Source organism: Mobula hypostoma, chromosome 10, assembly GCF_963921235.1.
Source record: "Mobula hypostoma chromosome 10, sMobHyp1.1, whole genome shotgun sequence".
Lineage (NCBI taxonomy): Eukaryota > Metazoa > Chordata > Chondrichthyes > Myliobatiformes > Myliobatidae > Mobula > Mobula hypostoma.
In genome coordinates, this window is record NC_086106.1 from 36,238,176 (window position 1) to 36,263,921 (window position 25,746).

General features: G+C 45.6%; 1 pseudogene; it reads left to right on the top strand.

Moving 5' to 3' along the window:
* Positions 1-25,746, top strand: part of LOC134352511 (serine/threonine-protein phosphatase 2A 65 kDa regulatory subunit A alpha isoform-like) — a 50,293-nt pseudogene that overhangs the window by 18,762 nt on the left and 5,785 nt on the right.

Consider the following 25,746-nt stretch of genomic DNA (forward strand, 5'->3'; position numbering starts at 1 on the left):
CTTGCCCCCTCTCCCGTCCCATCCCCCTCTCCCACTCCCTCCCCATTCCCTCTCCCGCCCCATCTCCCTCTCCCACTCCCTCCCCATCCCCCTCTCCCACTCTCTACCCCTCTCCCGTCCCATCCCCCTCTCCCACTCCCTCCCCATCCCCTCTCCCGCCCCCTACCCCTCTCCCGCCCCCTACCCCTCTCCCACTCCCTCCCCCTCTCCCACTCCCTCCCCCTCTCCCACTCCCTCCCCATCCCCTTCTCCCACTCCCTACCCCTCTCCCGTCCCATCCCCCTCTCCCGCTCCCTCCCCCTCTCCCAAAGGGCTGAGTCCTGCCAAAGGGTTTTGGACAGAAATGTCGACTGTCCTTTTCTCCACAGGTGCTGCCTGGTCTTCTGAGTTCCTCCAGCATCTTGTGTGTGTTGCTGGTTTTTTAACATGGTGTTGGCTGCCTGGAGTTATGGTCGAGGCAGATATATCGGGGACTTTTAATGATGTTTAGAGAAGCACACGAATGTGAGGAAAACGGAAGAATATGGATATCGTGCAGATTAGATTGCCCACTTGATTAGGAATTTAAGTATAACATTGTGGGTTATAGGGCTGGTTCTGTTCCATGATTTATATAAACTAGCATATCAAACTGTAAAAGAAATTATTTAAGAATGATCCATGACTGACCAGGTGGATCATAAGAACGTGGAGCAGGATGGCAACATGACTGAGATATCTAACGACAAACAAGAGAAAATCTGCAGATGCTGGAAATCCGAGCAACACACACAAAATGCTGAAGGGACTCAGCAGGCCCGGCAGCTTCTATGGGGAACAGTACAGTCGACATTTCTATCGGTGCTGCCTGGCCTGCTGAGTTCCTCCAGCATTTTGTGCGTGTTGACTGAGATATCTGTCCAGGTTTTCATTTAATCATTTCATGGGTTTCTTTTCCAGGAACTTGTGTCTGACACCAATCAACACGTGAAGTCAGCTCTGGCCTCTGTTATTATGGGCTTGTCCACCATCCTGGGCAAGGACAGCACTGTTGAGCACCTGCTTCCCCTGTTCTTGGCTCAGCTCAAAGATAAGGTAATTTTATCATGAAATACAAACTTTAACATACCCCTTGCGTGACTGGTGGGCATGGTGGAAATTTTTTGAATAGCGTACCGATATCAGGCAAACACCAATGGAGAGCTTTCTTTTGTGTGCTGTTTGAAAGCTGTTGTCAAGTCAAGAGTGCTGACGAAAGGTCGCTTATTGTTCATTAGGCGATCAAAAAGTTGGTTGTCATCTTTGGAACTTGTACATCTGCTGAAGGTGACGAGCAGTCCATGCTCCACCACAAGATACAGGTGTCTGGATAAGTGTGCCAGAACGGGATGTGTTGCAATACAGACTGATGTGTCTAGGCTTTTACTCTCACTGATACTGATTCCTGGAAGGGGACAGCAGTTGGCCCATGTTCATCTGCTTTCTTTCCTGTTGACAAACATTGTAACTGCCGTTTGCTTGGAGCTGCGCGGTGATGTCCAGCATTCTAAAGTGTTATAATCACAGATTGTGCAGATACTGGCAATCCAGAGCGCCCCCCCCCAGCTCCGCGCACGCACACACACACGATGCTGGAGGAACTCAGCAGGTCAGGCAGCATCTATGGAGGGGAATGAACTTTTGGGCTGACACCCTTCGTCAGGACTGGAAAGGAAGGGGGAAGGCACCAGAATAAGAAGGTTGGGAGGGTCGGGGGAGTACAAGCTGGGAGGTGATAGGTAGACCAGGTGATGGGAAAGGTTGGTGTGTAGGGGAGGGGAGTTGAAGGCAGGTGATGGTTGGGAAAGGTAAAGGGCTGGAGAGGAAGGAATCTGATAGGAGAGGAGAGTGGACCGTGGGAGAAAGGGAAGGAGGAGGGACACCAGGGGTAGGTGATAGGCCGATTACAAGAGAAGAGGGGAGCCGGAATGGAAAATGTTATTCAGTAAATAACATTTCTGAGGCCAGTGAACTTAACATCTGCAGTCGGGAAAATGCTTGAAGCTGTCATTAAGGAAGAAATAGTGAAACATTTAGAAAGGAGTGGTTCCATTAGACAGATGCAGCGTGGATTCAGAAAGGGCAGGTCCTGTTTGACAAACTTACTGGAGTTCTTTGAGGACATAATGAGTGCATTGGATAGAGGGGGACAGGTGGATGTCGTATACTTGGATTTCCAGAAGGCGTTCGATAAGGTTCCTCAAAAGAGACTTTTAAATAAGACACAGATGCATGGAGAAGGAGGAAGAGTATTGGCATGGATAGTGGATTGGTTAACCAATAGAAGGCAGGAAGTTGGTATAAATGGGTGTTTCTCCAGTTGGCAGTCGGTGGTGAGTTGGGTGCCACAGGGGTTGGTACTGGGCCCGCAGCTGTTTACCATTTACATTGATGATTTGGAAGAGGGGACTGAGTGTAGCGTAGTAAAATTTGCTGATGACACTAAACTGAGTGGAAAAGCAAATTGTACAGTGGATGTGGAGAGTCTGCAGAGAGATATAGATAGGTTAAGTGAGTGGGCCATGGTCTGGCAGTTGGTAAACATTGGAAAATGAGAGATCATCCATTTTGGAAGGAATAATAGAAGAGAAGATGATTATTTAAATGGTGAAAGATGGCAGCATGCTGTTGTTCAGAGGGACTTAGGAGTGCTTGTGCATGAATCGCAAAAAAGTTAGCTTGCAGGTACAACAGGTTATTGAGGCAAACAGAATGTTTGCCTTCATTGCTGGAGCAATTGAATTCAAGAGCAGGGAGGTCATGCTGCAACTATACAGGGTACTGGTGAGGCCGTACCTGGAGTTCTGTGTGCAGTTCTGGTCTCCATACTTGAGGAAGGATATATTGGCTTTGGAGGCAGTGCAGAGGAGGTTCACCAGGTTAATCCCAGAGATGAAGGGGTTAACCTATGAGGAGAGATTGAGTTGCCTCGGACTATACTCTCTGGAATTCAGAAGAATGAGAGGATATCTTAGGGAAACATACAAAATTTTGAAATGGATAGATAAGATAGAAGTAGGAAAGTTGTTTCCATTGGCAGCTGAGACTAGAACTAGGGGACATTGCCTCAAGATTCAGGGGAGAAGATTTAGGACAGAGATGAGGAGAAACTGTTTTTCCCAGAGAGTGGTGAATCTGTGGAATTCTCTGGCCAGGGAAGCAGTGGAGGCTTCTTCACTAGATATATTTAAGATACAGTTAGATACATTTTTAGATAGTAGGGGAACTAAGGGTTATGGGGAAAAGACAGGTAGATGGAGCTGAGTTTATGGACAGATCAGCCATGATCTTACTGAATGGCGGGGCAGGCTTGATGGGCCGGATGGCCTACTCCTGCTCCGATTTCTTATGTTTTTATGAATCATGAATGGAATAACAGCTGTTTCTTCCACCGGAGTCTCTCCAACTGTTCTTTTAGTTTGAGAGCTTAAGATGAGAGCAAATGTGCAGTGCGTTCTTTAGAAACAGTGATGTGAGCTAGTTTGTAATCTCAGTGCATATTGGATTAAAGGGGAATCGGTTAATGGTGTGATGGAGCTGTTATTTATCCATCTATCATGTTCCTTATTTATTTTGTCGTGAACTTAAAACTGCTGCATGTGCAAATTCTGGATTTTTTAATTCATATGGAAATTTGCATTCTTTCATTATTTCTACAGAATTAAAATTATTTTTAAATATGTAAAAAAAAATCTCTCCGCTCCCCTCTCCTTCCTCAATTCCCCACTATGAGCTCTTACTTCTCACCTGTCTATTACTTCTCCCTGGGTCCCCACCTCCTTCCATCTCTCCTGTGGTCCACTCTCTTCTCCTCTCCTCTCTCAGATTCTTTCTTCTCCAGCCATTGACCTTTCCCACCCACCTGTCTTCACCTAACACCTTCCAGCTGGCCTCCTTCCCCACTCCTCACCGTTATATCCTGGCATCTTCCCCCTCCCTTTACAGTCCTGATAAAAGGCCTCGGCCTGAAACACCGACTGTTTACTCATTCCCATAGACGCTGCCTGAGCTGCTGAGTTCCTCCAGCGTTTTGGGTGAGTTGCTCTGGATTTCCAGTGTCTGCAGACTTGATTCCCTTCATGTGCTACACCTCAGAAGATTCCCCAAATGTCGGAAATGCCTCGATTTTCCAGGCACAGCTGACAGATTCCAAGTGTACATCTTCAAATTGTCAGCTGTTAATTCCAGCCTTGAATTATTTGTTAGTTTGAAATGAAATCAAGAAAAAAGCCTGCCGAATCATGATCTGAACTGTTGGATAATTTAATAGTAATTAGTATTTTGCATGTATTTATGCCAAAGGTGCAGAAAGATTTCTCAAACGCAGAAATTCAAGTGTTTTTCTTTTGTGAAATGCAGCTTTTCACAAAATGACCGTTGTTTCCTCCCATGGCCCTCCCGAGGAGCTCGCCTGCACTCAGGGAGAGTGAACGGACAATAAAGGACAATTAAGACTCAGGAACAGAATTAGGCCACTCAGCCCATCGTGTCTGCTTCGCCATTCCATCATGGCTAGCTTATTACCCTCTTGGCCCCATTTTCCTGCCTTCTCCCCCGTAACCTTTAACACCCTGACTAATCAAGGACCTGTCAGCCTCCATGTTAAATATACCCAGTGACTCGTCCTCCACAGCCATCAGCGTTGATGGATTCCACAGATCCACCGCCCTTTCACTAAAGAAATTTCCTCTTAGCTCTCTTCTAAATGGATGTCCCTGTATTCTGAGGCTGTGCCCTCTGGTCACAGGAAACATCCTCTTTGTTCTAGGCCTCTTAATATTCCTAAGTTTGAATGAGATTCACCCCTCTTCCTTCCCGTCTGAACTCCATCGAGGACAGAGCCGGAGCCGTCAAGCACTCCTCTTGTATGTTTCATTCCCAGGATCATCCTCGTGAACCCTCTCTAACACCAGCACATCTTAGATAAAGGGCCCAAAGCTGCTCACCATACCCCCAACTGCGTTCTGACCAATGCCTTATAAAGCCTCAGCATTACCCTTATATTTTTTCTAGTCCTCTCAAAATGAATGCCAACATTCCATTTTCTTTCCGTACCACCAACTCAGCCTGTAAGATAACGTTTAGGGAACCCTGCACGAGGTCTCCCAATTGCCTTTGCACCTCTGATTTCTGAATTTTCTGCCCATTTGGAAAATGGTACACGTGTTTACTCCTTCTACCAAAGTGCATGGCCATACGTTTCTGGTAATAGGCACCCTTCGATCCCGGGGATGATGGGTTTGTGCCTCTGGTGGACTGTGTCCTCTCCTGGGCAGGAAGGTTTGAAGGACCGGCTCTTCCCATGCAGCAGGCTCCCCCTCTCCACGTCACTCATGTTGTCGAAGGGAAGGGAAGCGCCAATACAGCTTGGCACCAGTGTCATCGCAGAGGTTGCCAGAGTGAAGCTGTAAACAACATCAAACTGCCTTAGGGGTTTACCCCCAAAGCCTTTCCCATGGGTGGGCATGACTGCAAGGCAGCGGAGGTTTAAAATCAGGGTTTTCCTTCTCCTAGGCGGGCTGCTGTCCAAGGCTGAGGAATCCAACCTACCCTAAACACTTTCGGTCACTGCAGTATATTCCAACTGCCACTGCCTTGCTATTCTCCCAATCTATCAAGTCCTTCTACAGACTCTCTGCCCCTCCACCTATCTTGGTATCATCCACAAATGTGACCACCAAGCCATCAATACCGTTGTCCAGATCATTGACATCTGCTTGAAAAGAAACGGACACAATACCAACCCCTGTGGGACACTAATAGTCACCTGCAGTCAACCAGAAAAGGCCCCTTTCATTTGCAATTCTTTGCCTCCCGTCAGTCAGCCAAGCTTCTATCTTTACGAGGATATCTTCTGTAATACCATGGGCTCTTAACTTGCTAAGGCGTCTCATGTGCGGCATCTTGTCAAACTCCAAGCAAACAACATCCACTGACCCTCCTTTGTCTGTCCTGCCTGTAATTTCCCCTTAAGGAAACCATGCACCTCCAAGTACTGGGAGCCTCGTCCTTAATAATGGACTCGCAACATTTTCCCAACCACTGAAGTCAGGCTGAAGGGCCTATAATTTCATGTCTTTTGCCTCCCTCCCTTCAGAGTGAAGTGACATTTGGAAATTTCCAGTCCTCTGGAACCATTCCAGAATCTAATGACTCTTGAAAGATTATTACTAATGCCTCCCCAATCTCTGCAGCTGCCTCTTTCAGAACCCTGCGGTGTAGCCCATCTAGTCCAGGTGACTTGACTACATTCAAAACTTTCAGCTTCCCAAGCACCTTCTCCTTAATAAAAGCAACTGCACTCACTTCTGCTTACTGACTCTCGAATTTCTGGCGTACTGCTCGTGTGACCATAACTTGGACCATAATGTATAGTACTGTGCAAAAATCTTCGGCTGGTGTATATAGCTAGGGTGTCTTTGAGTTTTGCACGGTCCTGTAGTAATTCTTATATATTGCACTGTGCTGCTGCTGCCGCAAAAAAAAATGAAATTTCTTGACATCTGTGAGTGATGATAAACCTCAGAGATGTCTGATATGGGTCTCTGGTGTGGACTGAGAGTGGGAAGGGGGCAGGGAGAGGGGAGTTGTGTCCCTGTCCCCCTCTTTTGGTGAATGTCGGTGATAGCGTAGGATGATATCGTGGTTCTGCATTTGTGTTTATGGACTGTGGACTTTTTCAGACTTAGGGTTTTTATATTCTGTTTTTTTCATCGCCTTATTCTTTTCATTTTGTTGTGCGAGGGGAGGGTGTTTGGGGGTAAAATGCTCTGTTAGTTTTTCGTGCGGGGGATGGGTTGGGGGGGTCAATGTTGCTGTTCCATTTTGTGTGTGGAGGGAGGGGTGGTTTTGGGGATCTGATGATCAGGATGCCATTATTTTTTGTACCAGGGGGCGGGGAGGTGTAGGTTTCATGTTTCTCTCTGAATGACTTTCATGTTCTTTCTTTGCTTGGTGGCTATCTGGAGAAGACAAATTTCAGAGTTGTATTCGATTGATGCTTTGATCATAAACAAACCTTTGACTCTTTGGTTGGGAAAAGGGGGAAGGGAGCGGGAAACACCAGAGAGACATTCTGTAATGACCAATAAACCAATTGTTTGGAATCAAATGGCCTTGCCTGGGTTCTCAGGGCTGAGTGTGTCTGCACTCGCGCCACCCCCTCCTGCCCCTGACACTCCTCAGGTACCTGTCTCACACCCCTCCCGTGGGCGCTCCACCCTCACCATTCCCAACATCCTGTGCTCCGGCCAGATTTACAAACTTGCTCTCCGCTGCACGTTGACAAGTACAGTTCTGTGCAAAAGTCTTTGGCACCCTGGCTAGATGTGCATGTGCCTAAGTACTGTAAGTGTGAAAGTGGCATTCATATTTCTTTTGTGGGATTAATATTTCATAAATGTCCAAGATGATACTTTGAAAGCAGAGAGTCTGGGGAGCACCAGTGTGTTTGTCAGACAGTGTTCGCAGTATGAACGTTTTTCACCTTTGCTGTACTCAGAAAATTGCCTTTCCTTCCTAGCGCTCTGAGGTCCGTTTGAACATTATCTCCAATCTGGACTGCGTGAGTGAAGTTATTGGAATTCGCTAGTTATCACAGTCTCTCCTGCCAGCCATTGCAGAATTAGCAGAAGATGCCAAATGGAGAGTGCGCCTTGCGATAATCGAGTACATGCCTCTGCTTGCAGGGCTGCTGGTGGGTGGTTTATTCTAAAATGTTTTTATAGTCTATTAGCAATGCTTCCATATGGATGATTTGCAGAATGGAAATGATTGCTCATATCAAATTGAAACTTTAGTTTAAAGACGGAAATAACTTTGAACATCTTCTTTCCTTTTGCACCAGAAGCAAATGTGCGATAGTAACAATTATACTTGTAGCCCACTGACATGGGTAGTCTTACTTTAGACTCGGGGCTCCCAACCTTTTTTTTAATTGACCATTAACCAAGCAGGGGTGGAAACCCCTGGTTTAGACCATCAGGTTTCGGCCCCTGTTTAAGGACTGCGGACTTTGTCAGACTTACGGATTTATATTGCCTGTTTCTTTTCATTTTGTTGTGCGAGGGGAGGGTGTTTGGGGGTAAAATGCTCTGTTTTTCATGCGGGGGATGGGTTGGTGGGGGTCGATGTTGCTGTTCCATTTTCTGTGTGGACGGAGGGGTGGTTTTGGGGGGGCGCTGATGATCAGGATGTTATTCAATGACTTTCATGTTTTTTCTTTGTTTCATGGCTATCTGGGGAAGACAAATTTCAGAGTTGTACATGATAATAAGTGAACCTTTGGCCTGCACATCAAACAGATACAAACACAAAAAGGGCAATAAACTCCATATAATCAGATGAGGGGGTGACAACTGTTGTCCCAGAGGAAATAAACAATATCTTTTTGAGATTTTACCAAAATCTGTACAGCTCAGAATATTCAGATTCAGCTCCACAAATACAATAGGAATTTCTCGACTTGTTAGAATTTATGCCCGGAGATGAAACGTCACTCCTCACTGGAGTTTAACTTAGAGGCTAAAGAATTGTCTGAAGCTATAACTAACATGAAGGGAGGGAAATCTCCTGGGCCCAATGGAAATTCCGATTGAAATATATAAAATCTTTAAGACTAAACTAATACCACCTCTGCTTGATATGTATCAGGAGTCATTTGACACTGGATCCCTTCCTCCTCTCTTAATATGGATGCAATCACACGATTGTTAAAACCGGGAAAACCACCATCCCTTTGTGGATCTTATAGGTCAATCTCACTTCTGAACAATGATCTCAAAATTCTCTGTAAGGTATTAGCTAGGAGGCTGGAGCCACTGTTGCCAAAAATGGTCCACCCTGACCAAAATGGATTTGTAAGGGAAGGCAGGGCTTCCACAACATTCGAAGAGTTTTTAATATACTTTATGAAAAATCTGGAAGCTCTGATGGCGCTATTCTGTCATTGGATGCAAAGAAAGCCTTCGACAGAGTGAAGTGGAATAGGGGGAAAATTTCTAAGATACAGCTTCTATATTCTAACCCACAGGCTGAAGTTTTAACTAAACAGGCTAACATAGCAGGAATAACTATAGGAGATGTAGAACATCGCATAGCCCTGTACATGGATGACGTCACTTTGTCAGAACAGGGTTTACCTATTTGGGTGTTAAAATTACTCCTACTATTGATAAAATTATCCCAACTAAGTACAAACCTCTCACAGACTCAGTTATTCAACTTACAAACAGATGGACGAAATTGCTCATAAATTTGATTGGACGCATAAACATTCTAAAAATGTCAATTTTACTGAAGTTCCTGTACCTTTTGCAATCTATCCCACTTTCTCTTCCATCATCTTTCTTTTACTTATTAAAAATTTTTTTTTCTAATTTCATCTGTACTGTTAACTGCTGAGACAGTGGTTCTCTAGAGCAGCTTCTTTGGGTTATAATTACTGATACAGGAATTGTATTCATTTGCTAACCCATTGGGAAAGATGGTATTCTTTCTTGTGTGTCTGTAAGCTATTGTTTTTCGTGGGCTTTGGGCAGAAGGCACGATGGGGACAGAGAGAGGAGACGTGAGGAGAGAGATGCTGTAAGCTGGGCGATGGCACGGACCCCGAGCGGGAGTCCGAGGCCCAGGGTCTTCAGCGAGGAGAGAAGGCGAGGACAGACTCGTGTGGAGTGTTTGGTGGATCACCGAGGGTGGTCCCATTCGTGGGTCGGTGGAGTTCAGAGGACATCGATTGGAGGAAGGGGGACCCGGTTCTGTAAGAGCTCCTGCGAGTGTGCACCGAACTGATAGAGTTACTGACTTGGCACCTTTATTCTATTTGTTTCTACTAACCCATCACCAAGAAATACTTATAAAGTGTAATCATTTAATCGTATATGGCGTACTGACTGTTAATTGGCGGTGTGGGGTACATCACACAGCATCCACACAAACTTGATCTCCCCGTTTGGCAGGGCTGAAGACTGCTCCCCCGAGACGAAAGCGAGCTGAGCGAGTCTGAGGCTTACCGGGGGCTACATACAAATCGTTTGCAAGTAAATGCAAAGAGTCATCAAACAACATGCTACAAGCATGGAGAACTGATTTGCATGAGAATCTGTCAGAAAAAGAGTGGTCAGAAGCTTGTTCCTCAGTTCAAACCCAGTCAGTGAACACTCATTCTAAACGGATAACCAGACAGTACATTACTCCAGTCAGGTTTCGTCACTTGAACCCCAACATTCCAGACACATGCTTTAAATGTAATCACTAAAAGGGGTCTCTGTTCCATTGTCTGTGTGAGTGCCCCAGATAATCTGCTTCTGGAAGAAGGTGCTGGATTTGATTAGTCAGATTATTGGAAAAAAGGTGCTCCTTGATCCTAAATTATGTATTCTGAACATTTATCCAAAGGACTTTGTAACCTCCAAAAATGCAAGGTCTCTGCTTAATATTTGTTTTTTGGAAGCCAGATGTTGCATAGCCTATTCATGGAAGAAACCAACAACCAGTGGACTTTCACAATGGCTGAAAGGAATGACTTCGTATCTTGCTCTAGAAAAGATAAACTACATCACAGAAAAACAAACTTGGCAAATTTCAGGAAATTTGGGACATTTTCTACAAGTTTCTGGAGAACAATATTTGGGATGATGAAAGTAACAAATTGAATTGACAGCTTTTTTTTTAATGGCAGGGTGTTTGTTTTTGTTGTGCGTTTTTTTTTCCTTTTATTTCTTATGTATTTCATTTTTCCCTTTTTCTTTAACCTTGTTGCACTTTCAAACCTATGGATGATGGAATGTGTTTTCTTTTCATTCTGTAAAAGCAATAAAGAGATGTTTGAAAAAAAATAAGTGAACCTTTGAATCTTTGATTAGGAAAAGGGGAAGGGAGAGGGAAGCACCAGAGAGATATTCTGTAATGATCAATAAACCAATTGTTTGGCAGCAAATGACCTTGAGAGCAGAATTAGTCCATTCAGCCCATTGAGTCTGCTCCAAAATTCCACCATGGCTGATTTGTGATCCCTCTCAACCCTATTCTCCTGTCTTCTCCCCATATTCTTTCACGCCCTGATTAATGAAGAGCCTGTCAGCCTCCATTTTAATTATACCCAATATCTTGGCCTCCACTGTTGTCCATGGAAGTGAATTCCACGGATTCGCCACCCTCTGGCTGAAGAAATCACTCCTCATCTCTGTTTCTGCCAGGCGCTCCGATTTCCGCCTCCATCCCAAAGACGTGCTGGTTGTAAACTGGTTGTTGTAGATTCCTCCTCTGTGTCGGTAACTAGCAGGAGTAGTGAGGTAGTGTTCATGGGTTCGGTGTCCACTTAAAAATCGTATGGCAGAGGGGAGGAAGCTGTTCCTGAATCAGTAAGTGTGTGTCTTCAGACAAATTGTCCCTCCTTTCTGGTAGTAGCAATGAGAAGAGAGTGATGTGGGTCCTTAATGATGGACACTGCCTTTTTGAGGCACCGCTCCTTGAAGATGTCCTGGATAATAAGGAGGCTGGAGCACACGATGGAGCTGACTAATTTTATAACTCTCTGCAGCTTACTTAAGCTCTCCTGTATCATACCGATTTAGTATGTATTTGGTTTTAAGAAGTAAATCGCTCTCAGTTTCGGTGTGCAAACACAAAGTAGATTTTCTGAGCTAGAAACTCACAATGTTCCTGTTGTGCTGTGTTCCCATGCTTTATGGTTAATCATAAAACTATTTGGTGAATATTTACACTTTTGTGGTTAAAGAGTTTTTCGAGGAGGTTACCAGGAAAGTGGTTGAAGGGAAGGCATTGGATATTGTCTACATGGACTTCAGTAAGGCCTTCGACAAGGTCCTGCATGGGAGGTTAGTTAGGAAAATTCAGTCGCTAGGTATACATGGAGAGGTGGTAAATTGGATTAGACATTGGCTCAATGGAAGAAGCCAAAGAGTGGTAGTAGAGCATTGCTTCTCTGAGTGTAGTCCTGGGACTAGTGGTGTGCCACAGGGATCAGTGCTGGGTCCATTGTTATTTGTCATCTATATCAATGATCTGGATGATAATGTGGTAAATTGGATCAGCAAATTTGCTGATGAAACAAAGATTGGAGGTGTAGTAGACAGTGAGGAAGGTTTTCAGAGCCTGCAGAGGGACTTGGACCAGCTGGAAAAACGGGCTGAAAAATGGCAGATGGAGTTTAATACAGACAAGTGTGAGGTATTGCACGTTGGAAGGACAAACCAAGGTAGAACATACAGGGTTAATGGTAAGGCACTGAGGAGTGCAGTGGAACAGAGGGATCTGGGAATACAAATACAAAATTCCCTAAAAGTGGCGTCACAGGTAGATAGGGTGGTAAAGAGAGCTTTTGATACATTAGCCTTTATTAATCAAAGTATTGAGTATAAGAGCTGGAATGTTATGATGAGGTTGTATGAGGCATTGGTGAAGCCGAATCTGGAGTATCGTGTTCAGTTTTGGTCACCAAATTACAGGAAGGATATAAATAAGGTTGAAAGAGTGCAGAGAAGGTTTACAAGGATGTTGCCGGGACTTGAGAAACTCAATTACAGAGAAAGGTTGAATTGGTTAGGACTTTATTCCCTGGAGCGTAGAAGAATGAGGGGAGATTTGATAGAGGTATATAAAATTATGATGGGTATAGATAGAGTGAATGCAAGCAGGCATTTTTCCACTGAGGCAAGGGGAGAAAAAAACCAGAGGACATGGGTTAAGGGTGAGGGGGGAAAAGTTTAAAGGGAACATTAGTGTGGGGCTTCTTCATACAGACAGTGGTGAGAGTATGGAATGAGCTGCCAGACGAGGTGGGAAATACGGGTTCTTTTTTAATATTTCAGAATAAATTGGACAGATACATGGATGGGAGGCATATGGAGGGATATGGTCCGTGTGCAGGTCAGTGGGACGAGGCAGAAAATGGTTCGGCACAGCCAAGAAGGGCCAAAAGGCCTGTTTCTGTGCTGTACTTTCTATGGTAAAGAGTTGTCAAGGTCTGAGTCAGAGTCACGGGCAGAGCTTGTGGTTGGACGACTCAGCCACGTGGTTACCCTGGGAATTGTTAGCTGTGCTGGATATGAAGCAAAGTAACCTGAGAATTATGCAAAGGCTAACTTGTTCCCAGTGACTGAATGTAGAAAGTGGAATGTATTAACTGCATGGGAGACGTGAATGTAGAATGGTGCACTGTCATGTCGAAGAGAGATACTGTGCGGGTCAGGAGTGTGGGATCTGTAATCTAAATAATCCAGCACATGCATAATTACATTTAAATCGTGAAGTTGAAGTAGCACCCTGCTGTGGATGTGGTAGCATAGGATTCACTGGGTTATTTATTTAAAGGTACACTGAGGAATAAGGCCCTTCCTGCCCTTCGAACCGTGCTGCCCAGCAATCTCTGATCCAACCCGAGCCTAAACAGGGGACAGGTAACAGTGATGAATTAACCTCCCAACTGGTGCGTCTTTGGATTGTGAGAGGAAACCCGGGCATTCCGCGGGGAAAATGTACTTGCTCCTTACAGGTGACATCAGAATTCCCAAGCTGTAATAGTGTCACGCCAACTGCTACGCCACCGATAGGAGTTAGTAACGTTCTTACTGTCTGCATTAAACCATTGGACACTTTTAAGTTTTTCCCTATTTTTCATGGATCATAGTCCTGGTATTGGCACAAAGAAATTAATTAAATGTAGTCAAAATACCATATGCAAGTACCTCAGATAGGGTATCTTCTGTGTAGCCTTCTGCCACGGCACAATCTAGTTTTGTGCAGTTTATTAGAGCACGTTGCCAGTCTTTCTTGTGTGACCCCTTCACCATTGGCTTAAAACAGTTAGCAAACTGTACTGGTAAGTAGCGAAAGGTGAAGACGGCTAGAATGTAAATGTGGCAAGTTGGCATGTTCTACTAGAAATTCGAGGGGTTATTTTATCAACATTCTTTTTTTGTCAAAACCTGTTTAGGGAGTGGAGTTTTTTGATGAGAAGTTGAACTCCTTGTGCATGACGTGGCTGGTGGATCACGGTGAGTATAGCCTTGATGAATCGTTACTTTTGTTGAATGAAAGTCCTTCAAAGTTGTCCATGTCATCTTACTGGTGCTTCCATGATGCTGAGTGACCCTACCAGGTGCCTAACCAAAAATCCTTCATCGTGCTTTGTCACATCCTCCAAGGATTGGGTCAGGCTCAAGACACGACATGCCCCTCACAAAGCCATGCTGACTCTCCCGAACCAGACTATGCTTCTTGTAAATCCTGTCTGTAAGAATCTTCTCCTATAATTTGCCCACCGGTGAAGTAAAACTGACTGGTCTATAATTCCCAGGGTCATCCCTACTCTCTTTCCTGAGCAAGGAAATAACACTTGCCAACTTCCAATCATATGGTACTTCCTCCGGTGAGGACTGGCCAGTGAGGATGCCCAGATTGTCACTAAATGTGCAGCAATCTCTTCCCTTGCTTCCTGTAAGTAACCATGGGGTATATCACATCTGGCCCCAGGGACTTATCTATCCCAGGGCTTTTCAAAATTCCAGAACATCCTCTTTCTCAATGTCAACATGTTGTAGCATATCACTGCCCACACAAGCATCAAGGTCCTTCTAACTGCTGATTACTAAACAAAAGTATTCATTGCGGATCTCCCCCAAAGTCTCCGACTCCAAACATTTTGCCTCTTTTAGCTCTGGCCGGCCCAGACTCTCACTCTGGCCATCCTCCTGTTCTTCAAGTTTGTTTTTCTGAATCCAACTCACCAAGTCCTTCTCGTGGCCCCTCCTGGTTCTCCGAAGTCCATTCTTCACTCCCTTACTGGCCACATTGTAACCCTCTGGAGCCCAGGCTGATCTTTGCATCCTACGCTTCTAGACGAGCTGTTGCGCGTCTCTTGTCAAGCATGGCTCCTTCACCCTTCTGTTCTTTCCCCGTCTCAGTGGGACAAAACTCTGCAGAGCCCCATCCAAGTGAAGCCCAAAATGACTTCCACATTTCAATTGTGTGTTCTGAGTGCATTCATCCCAGTTTGTACTCCCAGGTTCCTGCCCAATGTCCAATACCATCATAGTTCAAACACTGGCGTCCCCCTCCCCCCCAGTTATTGCTGCTGCAAGCAATCTTGTCGTACACTTCTACACATGGCAACAAGAAACAGACTTGACTTTGACCGATACGTTTATTTATTTAATTATTACAGAATAGCATGGAACAGGCCCAACGAGACGCACTGCCCAGCAACCGGCCGATTTAACCCTCGCCTCATCACAGGACGGTTTACAATGACCAATGAGACTACTAAGCGGGACGTCTCCAGACTCTGTGGGGTGTTGTGGGGGGAATCTGAGCACCCGGGGTAGACACACGATCCACTCCGGTTCGTTGCCTCTTATTCCAAAGGCAGCGGAGCTGCGAATCTGAATATTGCGGTTAGGGCTTGGACAATGACTAATAATTCAATTACAATAATTAGTAATAAATAATGGTAATCTATTCGAAGTATTTTTTAAGTATCTAATGGGGCGACACAGTGGCGTCTGGTTGGTGCAACACTTTGCAATTGGGTTCGATTCCCACTGCCACCTGTGAAGAGTTTATACGTTCTCAGCCTGACTGCGTGGGTTTCCTCCGGGTGCTCCTGTTTCCTCCCAGAGACCTACTGGTTGGTAGGTTAACTGGACATTGTAAATTGTCCTGTAATTAGGCTAGGGTTAATCGGGGGTGGCTCACAGGGCAAGAAGGGCCTGTTCCACGCTGTATCTCAATAAATAATCAATAATAAATAAGTATATTAAAATGCTACTTTCCAAGTGCATAATTTCCTCCACTGTGTGTAACTTGGTATGGAACAGGTTGACACTTTGAAAAAGGTGGTACGAGCATTTCATTTCGGAACTTTGTATTTTATCAGCAAGGTACGTATTTGAAAATCAAGTCGTAACAGCGATCAGATCATTTCTTGACCTGTGAATGCTGTCTTGCAGTGTACGCCATTCGCGAGGCCGCGACCAACAACTTGACCAAGTTGGTGGAGAAGTTTGGCAAAGACTGGGCAGAATCCACCATTGTGCCGAAAGTACTTGCCATGGCCAGTGACCCCAACTACCATCACAGAATGACCACCCTCTTCTGCATTAACGTGAGTATAGCTTTGACAATGTACTTGCCCATGGCCAGTGACCCCGACTACCATTGCAGAATGACCACCCTGTTCTGCATTAACATGAGTATGCATTTGACAATACTTCCATTACACTTCACAAGCTGCTAAAATATTTCATGAATAAAATGTACAGTTAGAACAGACACTTAAGAATAAAGAATTTAACAGAAATATTATGGATTTGTTTAAAATGTTCTTTTAATATATTCTTTGTGAATGTTTAGATTCTGCAAAAAATCAATTAACACTTTGCCAAAGCTGCTCCTTCCAATATTGACATCTGCTTGATTCGAGCTTCTGTGCTTGCGTTATTTGCTGAGGTGTCATGGTGTTTTGTGTTTAATCTGCAAGGTGTCTGGAGTAAAAATTGAGTTGAGGGCGAGACTTTTTATGATTTCGTGGAGCAGAGTTCCTCACCGTCCCTGTGGATGGTGTTAGCTGAAGGACAACTGATTTAATGACCTGTTGACCCACCAGATGGCTTACAGCTTTCAAGATTTATTTCACAAGGGTCTGTTTCTGTGCTGCAGTGGACTATGGCTCTGTCTTTTGCTTAGAGATCTGAGTACCTTGAAATGGACATTATACACTATCTGGCTGAGGGAATTTTAAGTTTTTTGACACAACTAGTTTCAATTTACAAGTGTACTTAAAGGCCCCCACAGTCATTCCAGATACAGAATTAACTTCTTTCCCTGGATTTATTTGATGGGCCTGGGCTTTGCTGGAGTTTGGACAAGGTGAGGGAGAGATTCAGTTGAAATGCCTAGATAAAATGGATGTTTCTAAAAGTGGGTGAGTCTAGGACTGGAAGGCACAGCCTTTGGAACAGAGGGATATCCCTTTAGAACAGAGATGAAGAATTTCTTTAGCCGAAGCGTGGTGAGTCTACGGAATTCATCGCCACAGGCGGCGATGGGAGGCCAAGTAATTGGGTATATTTAAAGTGGAGCTTGATAGGTTCTGGAGGGTGTTGAGAGGTCTGCACGACCTAGCGTTTTTGCGGTATCCTCAAGGATTTGGCAAGCTGGACTCTCAAGAATGCAGGTGCAGCGGCCGCAGCCATTGCAGGGAGTGGACTTCAGGTTGGATGAGAGTGGCCTGAGTGGGGAAAATGAAGTGGTGTTCAGTCGATTTCAGCAACGAGCCAGGTTAAAAAGTTTAAAGAGTCGAGGGGGGAAAGACTAACTTCTCTGTGAGGCTTTACACACCTCAGCAGTGAACCAACTGTCACTGTCAGCACTTGTCTCCGCACTGAATTGACTTGCTGGCTGTGCCCTGCGACCATTGGGCCCGTGGCTCAGATAAAATGCTGAACTGTCTCCTTGGCTGTGGACTGCAACCATTGGGCCCCTGGACTGGTTTCACTTCTCTCCGCACGGGCTGACTCCCTGGCTGTGGCCTGCAGCCATCTACTGATCTGAACTGGCTCCCTGCCTGTGGACCTAATTTCGGTGATTCTGCGGTTCATGTTCTGTGTCTTACTGGTTTACTATTTTTTTATTCTTGTTTGCCCGATTTGTTCTTTTTGGGCACATTGCGTGTCTGACTTACTTTGCTGTGTAGGATTCTTTCTTTTTCCATGGATTCTCTCGTGTTTCTTTGCTTTATGGCTGCCTGCAAGAAGACGAATCTCCTGCTTGTATATGGAGTTCATATAGCAATGCACTTTGAACTTTAGACCTCTGGATCAGCAGGAACACCTCAGAAAGATATGCCTGCGCGGGCTGGACCAAAACAGTACTAACATCTGCGGGAGTGCTCGCTGGGATTCAAACTCAAAGGGATGGGCCACAGGCCACATTTACAGTTGAGGTGGCAGTGCAGTTAAATATCGAAGGGAAACAAAGCAAGCCCAGTAAGGAGAGCAAACCTCAGTCTGATAAGAAATGCAAGATTATATTTATTTTGGTGTAAGCAACGTTACTAGTAAAGCAAATGAGCTCACAGGAGGGTGATTGTTACTGTCATAGAGAGGGTTGAATGGCTGAACGATTCACTCAGTGAATGGTGTGGTGGGCATGGCACCGTAATATTGATTTATTACTGAAATATCGAGGAGGAGGACATTCTGGGACACTCCTTACTAATCCACAAGCCTCTACTGGTGAACTTCCAGTCAGCTGGCGGTGTGCTGGGGCGCGGCGGGTTCTACTGGGCCAGCCGAAGGTGTTATTGTCTTTTATTTATTTCTTTACGATCTCAAGACCCTGCTGGAAGTTAAGCACTTAAAGAGTGCTGCGGGTATACCCCATCGGCGTAGAAACTGAAGAAGCTGGACTTGGGGCAGATCGTTCTGCTCCCCGCATCAGAGAGTCAGCAATGTGGTTGGCGTGCAGACTGGCAGCCAGCAATTGTCTTAGTCTCTTTTCTCGTGATTGCAAAACCCTGTTCGGCATTGTTAATGTGTAATGCTGCAAGTCTGGTCTTCTGATTTATTGCGGACTGCAGGGGCTGGCAGCAGGGGTGACTGACACCCCTGCAGGGTGAGCGGATGTGGCCTCAAGCCATGGGGCCGCCTGTTTGCAGCCGCCCAGGAGAGAGGCATCAAGAGCTGGCCCTGGAGGTGATGTAGCGCAGCGTTTATGCTAATGTTGGTGCTGTCCCTCTCCCCACAAGTGTTTGCTTGGCTGAAGGCAGGATGTACGTGTTCGACTACAGACTGCTGCAACATTCATGGACTCAGGGACTTGGACTATATTTGTTGTGTGACTATATTTTACTGCTATATGTGCCACGTGCTGTGTATGACTGTTGGAACTGTGTTTTGTACCTTGACCCTGAAAGAACACTGTTTCGTTTGGATGTATTCATGGGTATTCATGAATGACAATTAAACTTGAACTTGATGTAAACAGCCAAGAATAGCAAAACATTGGAATATTACCTGCAAGCTGCGCACCAACCGGACTTGGAAATATATTGCCATTACTTCTGAAACCCCCTTTTTACTGGGCGTCTCTGGAAATGCAGCCTTTTAGCCCCTCGCAAACAGCCACTGGACTCCGCGGGGAGAAACTTCAGGCTTCGTACATCTAAGGCGTATGTGACTTTGGTCCCGCAAAATCCGTGAGGTTGGGATGTCTCACCTACCCAAACCCCGGTTTGTGTGAATGCTGTGTGATTTACTGTCCCTGGCAATCGCCTGTCAGCAAAAAATAACAGATTGTACACTGCATAGAATTATTCAGGAGTATATTTAAGAATGTTAACTTGAGCAAACAGTTATTGAAGGAAAGAAAGAGAAAAAAAGCAAAAAGGGCTGATTCTACTTAAAATGTCACAAGTGCACAGTGGAGCTCAAATCTTGAACTTCTCTGTAAATCGCGCGCTGGACCCTCCCTCGGTCTGCGTGAAAGCACACACCACCTTCCGAAGGTCACTGGAAATCCATCTTGAACAAAGAGGCTTTCCCACGGGATTATTGGTCCTTCCTCCTCGAAGCCATTCATCTGCACAAAGCACCCTGCATTGTCCACCATCTTCCCTCCCGTCTTCTCCCAGCTCCCGCCAAACAAAGACCTCTCTGCCCAGCATTCTCTAGCACCTTCTCCCAATTCTACCATCCTGATTGGATGACACCTCATTCCTGAGCTCAGACCCAAACAGGCTGAAAGCAGAACAGATTGCTCTTACAGAACTGCTAAAATGAAATGCCTACAGCATAGCAGTAAAAATCTGAATCAGGGCATTGACACTAACTGGGTCAGAACCCTGGCTCACCCACCCTAACTGCATTGTGGGTGCACCTACACCTCAAGGACTGCAGCCCACCACAAAGGAATTAAATACCACTTCAACCTGTGATGCCCACACATTTCTTGGAGGAATATGCAAAAAGAGTTTCAAGTAACAGTGTACAGGTCGTCCCTAGGAGTGGTCACATGTGACAGCTCTCCCAGTATTCAGCATGAGGTACGGAAGCAAGGAAATCAGAATCAGGTTTAACGTCTCCGGCATAATGTCGTGAAATTTGCTGTCTTTGTGGCAGCAGTACAGTGCAACACATAATAACAGAGAAAACTGTGAATTACAGTAAATATATAAAATAATAGTGCGGAAACAGAAATAAAAAGTAGTGAAGTAGAGCATGGGTTCAGTGTCCATTCAGAAATGGCAGAGGGGAAGAGACTGTTCTTGAATCGCTGAGTGTGTGCTTTCAGGCTTCTGTGCCTCCTTCCTGAGGGTCGCAGTGAGAAGAGGGCATGTCCTGGGTGGCGGGGTCCTTCACCATGGATGCCGCCTTTTTGAGGCATCGCTCCTCAAAGATGTCCTGGATACGAAGGAGAAAGGCAAAACACAGTTGTACGAGTTATCAGGTTATAGCAGTACAGAACCTCAACCTCTCTGATATCAGCACGAACGATTTCAAAGGGAATGGCCCAAAGGAGGGGGGATCCAGGGGTGTTAATCACGACCAGAATATAGGTGATAAGTGGCTAATACACTCAATTTCATTTCTAAAAGGGTTTATCTAACGTATTTTAATATTAAACACACAGCGGATATTTTCTTCGCGTGAATATAATGATAAGTCAATTTTCGGGGAGGACAGGGGAACTTGAAGTAAGTGTTGAACGAACTTCCAGCAGAAGTGGTAGAGGCAGGTTTGATATTATCATTTAAAGAGAAACTGGATGGGTATATGGACAGGAAAGGAATGGAGGGTTATGGGCTGAGTGCAGGTTGGTGGGACTAGGTGAGAGCAGAGTTCGGCACGAACTAGAAGGGCCGAGATGGCCTGTTTCCGTGCTGTAATTATTGTATGGTTCTACAAGTCACTTATAAATCAATAGCATCATAACATTTTAAGTAACGTTTGGATGTTAAACACACAGCACGTATTTTCCCCGCATGAACATATAAAATCATTGCAACACACCAATATTGCTGAATCAGTGGGAGCCCTGGGCTTGTTTCCCTGCAACAAGACGGTCCTATCACGGGCTGATGGGAGTCAGCGATACTCGAAGGGGGTTCCTTATGTCCAGTCTATTCCGCACTTTAGTTTTCGTTGCATTCATTGCAGAGGTATGTTGGAAATGGAGGCACCGTTTTCAGTGCTTTCATGGCTATCTCAGGATATTTAGCCTTGACTTTGATCCAGAATGCCGGTAGAGATGTTATGTCAAACATACTTTTCAGCCCGCCGTCATTTGCAAGCTCAAGCTGATCTTCTTCCCGCGCTGACATGGATGACGTGCGGGTAATGACCTCATGTGTGTTCAAGCTGAACAGGGCATGACAGGGAATGAGGAAAGGTGCAGCAGCTCCTATCGCCAAAACATGTCGTTTCCTCGCGGCCCGGTAGCACATGCTTTGTGGCTTGGTACCGGTCCGCAGCCCGGTGGTTGGGGACTGCTGTGCTAGGGAAATTCTAAGCAGTTTCTAGAGTAGGTTACGTGGTCGGCACAACATTGTGGGCCGAAGGGCTTGTAATGTGCTGTGAATTTCTATGTTCGGAAACATGTGGTTAAACCTCCCAGCCCTCTCGTGCTTTCCCACTTATTTCTGCCTGCTCTGCTTACTGGACCTGCCTGTTCAGTGAGTTTGACATGGAATTCTGACTCAACACCTGCTACACGAGTATTCTGTGTCCCAGCCCTGATGCCTCACTAGCTTAAACCCTCCCAAAGTGCTCGAGCAAAGGTATGGATAAAAGGGACGCACAGAGGCGGTTTCCAAGAGTGCAAGAGTCTGGGACCAGAGGGCACAGCCTCAGAATAGAAGGACATCCCTTCACAGCAGAAGTGAGGAGGAATTTCTTTTGCCAGAGAGTACTGAATCTGTGGAATTCATTGTCACAGACGGCTTTGGAGGCCAAGTCATTGAGTATATTTAAAGTGGAGGTTGATAGATTCTTGATTTGTTAAGGGTGTGAAAGGATACGGGAGGAGGCAGAAGAATGGGGTTGAGAGGAAAAATAAATCAGCCATGATGGAATGGCAGAGGGGACTCATAGAAACAAAGAAAACCTACAGCACAATACAGGCCCTTCGGCCCACAAAGCTGTGCCGAGTATGTCCTTACCTTAGAAATTACTCGGGTTACCTATAGCCCTCTATTTTTCTAAGCTCCATGTATCCATTCAGGTGTCTCTGAAAAGACCCCATCGTTTCCGCCTCCACCGTCGCCTCTGGCAGCCCATCCCACACACTCACCACTCTCTGCATAAAAAAAACTTGCAATGAAACATAGAAAACCACAGCACAATACAGGCCCTTCAGCCCACAAGGTTGTGCCGAACATGTCCCTACCTTAGAAATTACTCGGCTTACCTGTAGCCGTCTATTTTTCTAAGCTCCATGTACCTATCCAAAAGTCTCTTAAAAAACTCCATCATATCTGGCTCCACCACCGATGCCGGTAGCCCATTCCACACACTCACCACTCTCTGAGTAAAAAAACTCACCCCTGACATTTCCTCTGTACCTACTCCCCAGCACCTTAAACCTGTGTCCTCTTGTGGCAACCATTTCAGCCCTGGGAAAAAGGCTCTGACTATCCACACGATCAATGCCTCTCATCATCTTACACACCTGTATCAGGTAACCTCTCATCCTCCATCGCTCCAAGGAGAAAAGGCCGAGTTCACTCAACCCATTCTCATAAGTCCTGCTCCCCAGTCCAGGCAACATCCTTGTAAATCTCCTCTGCACCCTTTCTATGGCTTCCACATTCTTCTTGTAGTGAGGCGACCACAGTACTACAAGTGGGGTCTGACCAGGGTCCTAAATAGCTGCAACATTACCTCTCGGCTTCTAAATTCAGTTCCATGATTGATGAAGGCCAATACACCGTATGCCTTCTTAACCACAGAGTCAACCTGCGTAGCAGCTTTGAGCATCCTATGGACTCAGACCCCAAGATCCCTCTGATCCTCCACACTGCCAAGAGTCTTACCATTAATACTATATTCTGCCATCATATTTGACCTACCAAAATGAACCACTTCACACTTATCTGGGTTGAACTCCATCTGCCACTTCTCAGCCCAGTTTTGCATCCTATCAATGTCCCGTTCTAACCTCTGACAGGCCTCTACACTACCCACACACACTCCAACCTTTGTGTCTCAGCAAACTTACTAAGCCATCCTTCCACTTCCACTTCCTCATGCAGGTCATTTATAAAAATCACGGAGAGTAAGGGTCCCAGAACAGATCTCTGAGGCCGACCTCCATGCAGAATATGACCTGCCTACAACCACTCTTTGCCTTCTGTGGGCAAGCCAGTTCTGGATCCACAAAGCAATGTCCCCTTGGATCCCATGCCTCCTTACTTTCTGAATAAGCCTTGCATGGGATACCTTATTAAATGCCTTGCTGAAATCCATATACACTACATCTACTGCTCTTCTTTCATCATTGTGTTTAGTCACATCCTCAAAAAATTAAATCAGGCTCGTGAGGCTTGACCTGCCCTTGACAAAGCCATACTGACTATTCCTAATCATGTTATACCTCTCCAAATGTTCATAAATCCTGCCTCTCAGGATCTTCTCCATCAACTTACTGAGGTAGGGCTCTTTGGTCTATAACTTCCAGGGCTATCTCTACTGCCTTTCTTGAATAAAGGAACAATATCGGCAACCCTCCAATCCTCTAGAACCTCTCCCATCCCCATTGATGATTCAAAGATCATCACCAGAGGCTCAGCAATCTCCTCCCTCACCTCCCACGGTAGCCTGGGGTACATCTCATCCAGTCCTGGCGACTTATCCAACTTGATGCTTTCCCAAAGCTCCAGCACATCCTTTTCCTTAATATCTACATGCTCAAGCTTTTCAGTCTGCTGCAAGTCATCACGACAATCACTAAGATCCTTTTCCATAGTGAATACGGAAGTATTCATTAAGTACCTCTGCTATTTCCTCTGGTTTCATACATACTTTCCCACTGTCACACTTGATAGGTCCTATTCTTTCACGTCTTATCCTCTTGCGCTTCACATACTTGTAGAATGCCTTGGGGTTTTCCTTAACCCTGCCTGCCAAGGCCTTCTCATGGCCTCTTCTGGCTCTCCTAATTTTATTCTTAAGCTCCTTCCTATTAGCCTTGTGCTGTGGTAAAGGAGGTAGAATTATGATCACTATCTCCAAAATGGTCTCCCACTGAGAGACCTGACACCTGACCAGGTTCATTTCCCAATACCAGATCAAGTACAGCCTCTTCTCTTATAGGCTTATCTACATATTGTGTCAAGAAACCTTCCTGCACACACCTAACAAATTTCACCCCATCTTAAACCCCCTGCTCTTGGGATACGCCAATCGGTATTTGGGAAATTAAAGCCTCCCATCATGACAACTCTGTTATTATTACACCTTTCCAGGATCTGTTTCCCTATCTGCTCCTTGATATCCCTGTTACTATTGTGCGGCCTATGAAAAACACCGAGTAAAATTATTGACCCCTTCCTGTTCCTAACCTCCACCCACAGAGACTCCGTAGACAATCCCTCCATGGCGTCCACCTTTCCTGCAGCTGTGACACTGTCTCTGATCAGCAGTGTCATGCCCCCACCTCTTTTGCCTCCCTCCATGTCCTTGTTGAAACATCTAAAACCCAACAACTGAAGTAACCATTCCTGTCCCTGAGCCATCCAAGTCTCTAATGGCACCACATCATATCTCCAAGTACTGATCCACGCTCTAAGCTCATCCGCTCTGTTCACAACACTCCTTGCGTTAAAATAGACGTATCTCAAACATTCGGTCTGAGAGCATCCTTTCTCTATCACCTGCTTATCCTCCCTCTCGCACTGTCTACAAGCTTTCTCTATTTGTGAGCCAACCCCCTCTTCCCTAGTCTCTTCAGTTCGGTTGCCAGCCCCCAACCATTCTAGTTTAAACTCGCAGTAGCCTTAGCAAACCTCCCTGCCAGGATATTGGTCCCCCTCAGATTGAAGTGCAACCTGTCCTTTTTGTACAGGGCACTCCTGCCCCAAGAGAGGTCCCAATGATCCAGAAATCTGAATCCCTGCCCCCTGTTCCAATCCCTCAGCCACGCATTTATCCTCCACCTCATTTCCCCCTGACATCTCCTCTGTACCCACTCCCAAGCACCTTTAAACTATGCCCTCTCGTTCTGGCCATTTCAGCCCTGGGAAAAAGCCTCTGACTATCCACACAATCAATGCCTCTCATTATCTTGTTCACCTCTATCAGGTCACCTCTCATCCTCCGTCGCTGCAAAGAGAAAAGGCCGAGTTCACTCAACCTATTCTCAGAAAGCATGCTCCCCAATCCAGGCAACATCCTTGTAAATCTCCTCTGCACCCTTTCTATGGCTTCCACGTCATTCCTGCAGTGAGGTGACCAGAGTTGAACACAGCACTCCAAGTGGGATCTGACCAGGGTCCTATATAGCTGTAACATTACCTCTCGGCTATTAAACTCAATCCCACGATTGATGAAGGCCAATGCACCGTGTGCCTCCTTAACCACAGAGTCAACCTGCGTAGCAGCTTTGAGTGTCCTATGGACTCAGACCCCAAGATTCCTCTGATCCTCCACAGTGCCAAGAGTCTGACCACTAATGCTATATTCTGCCATCATATTTGACTCGATAGCCGAA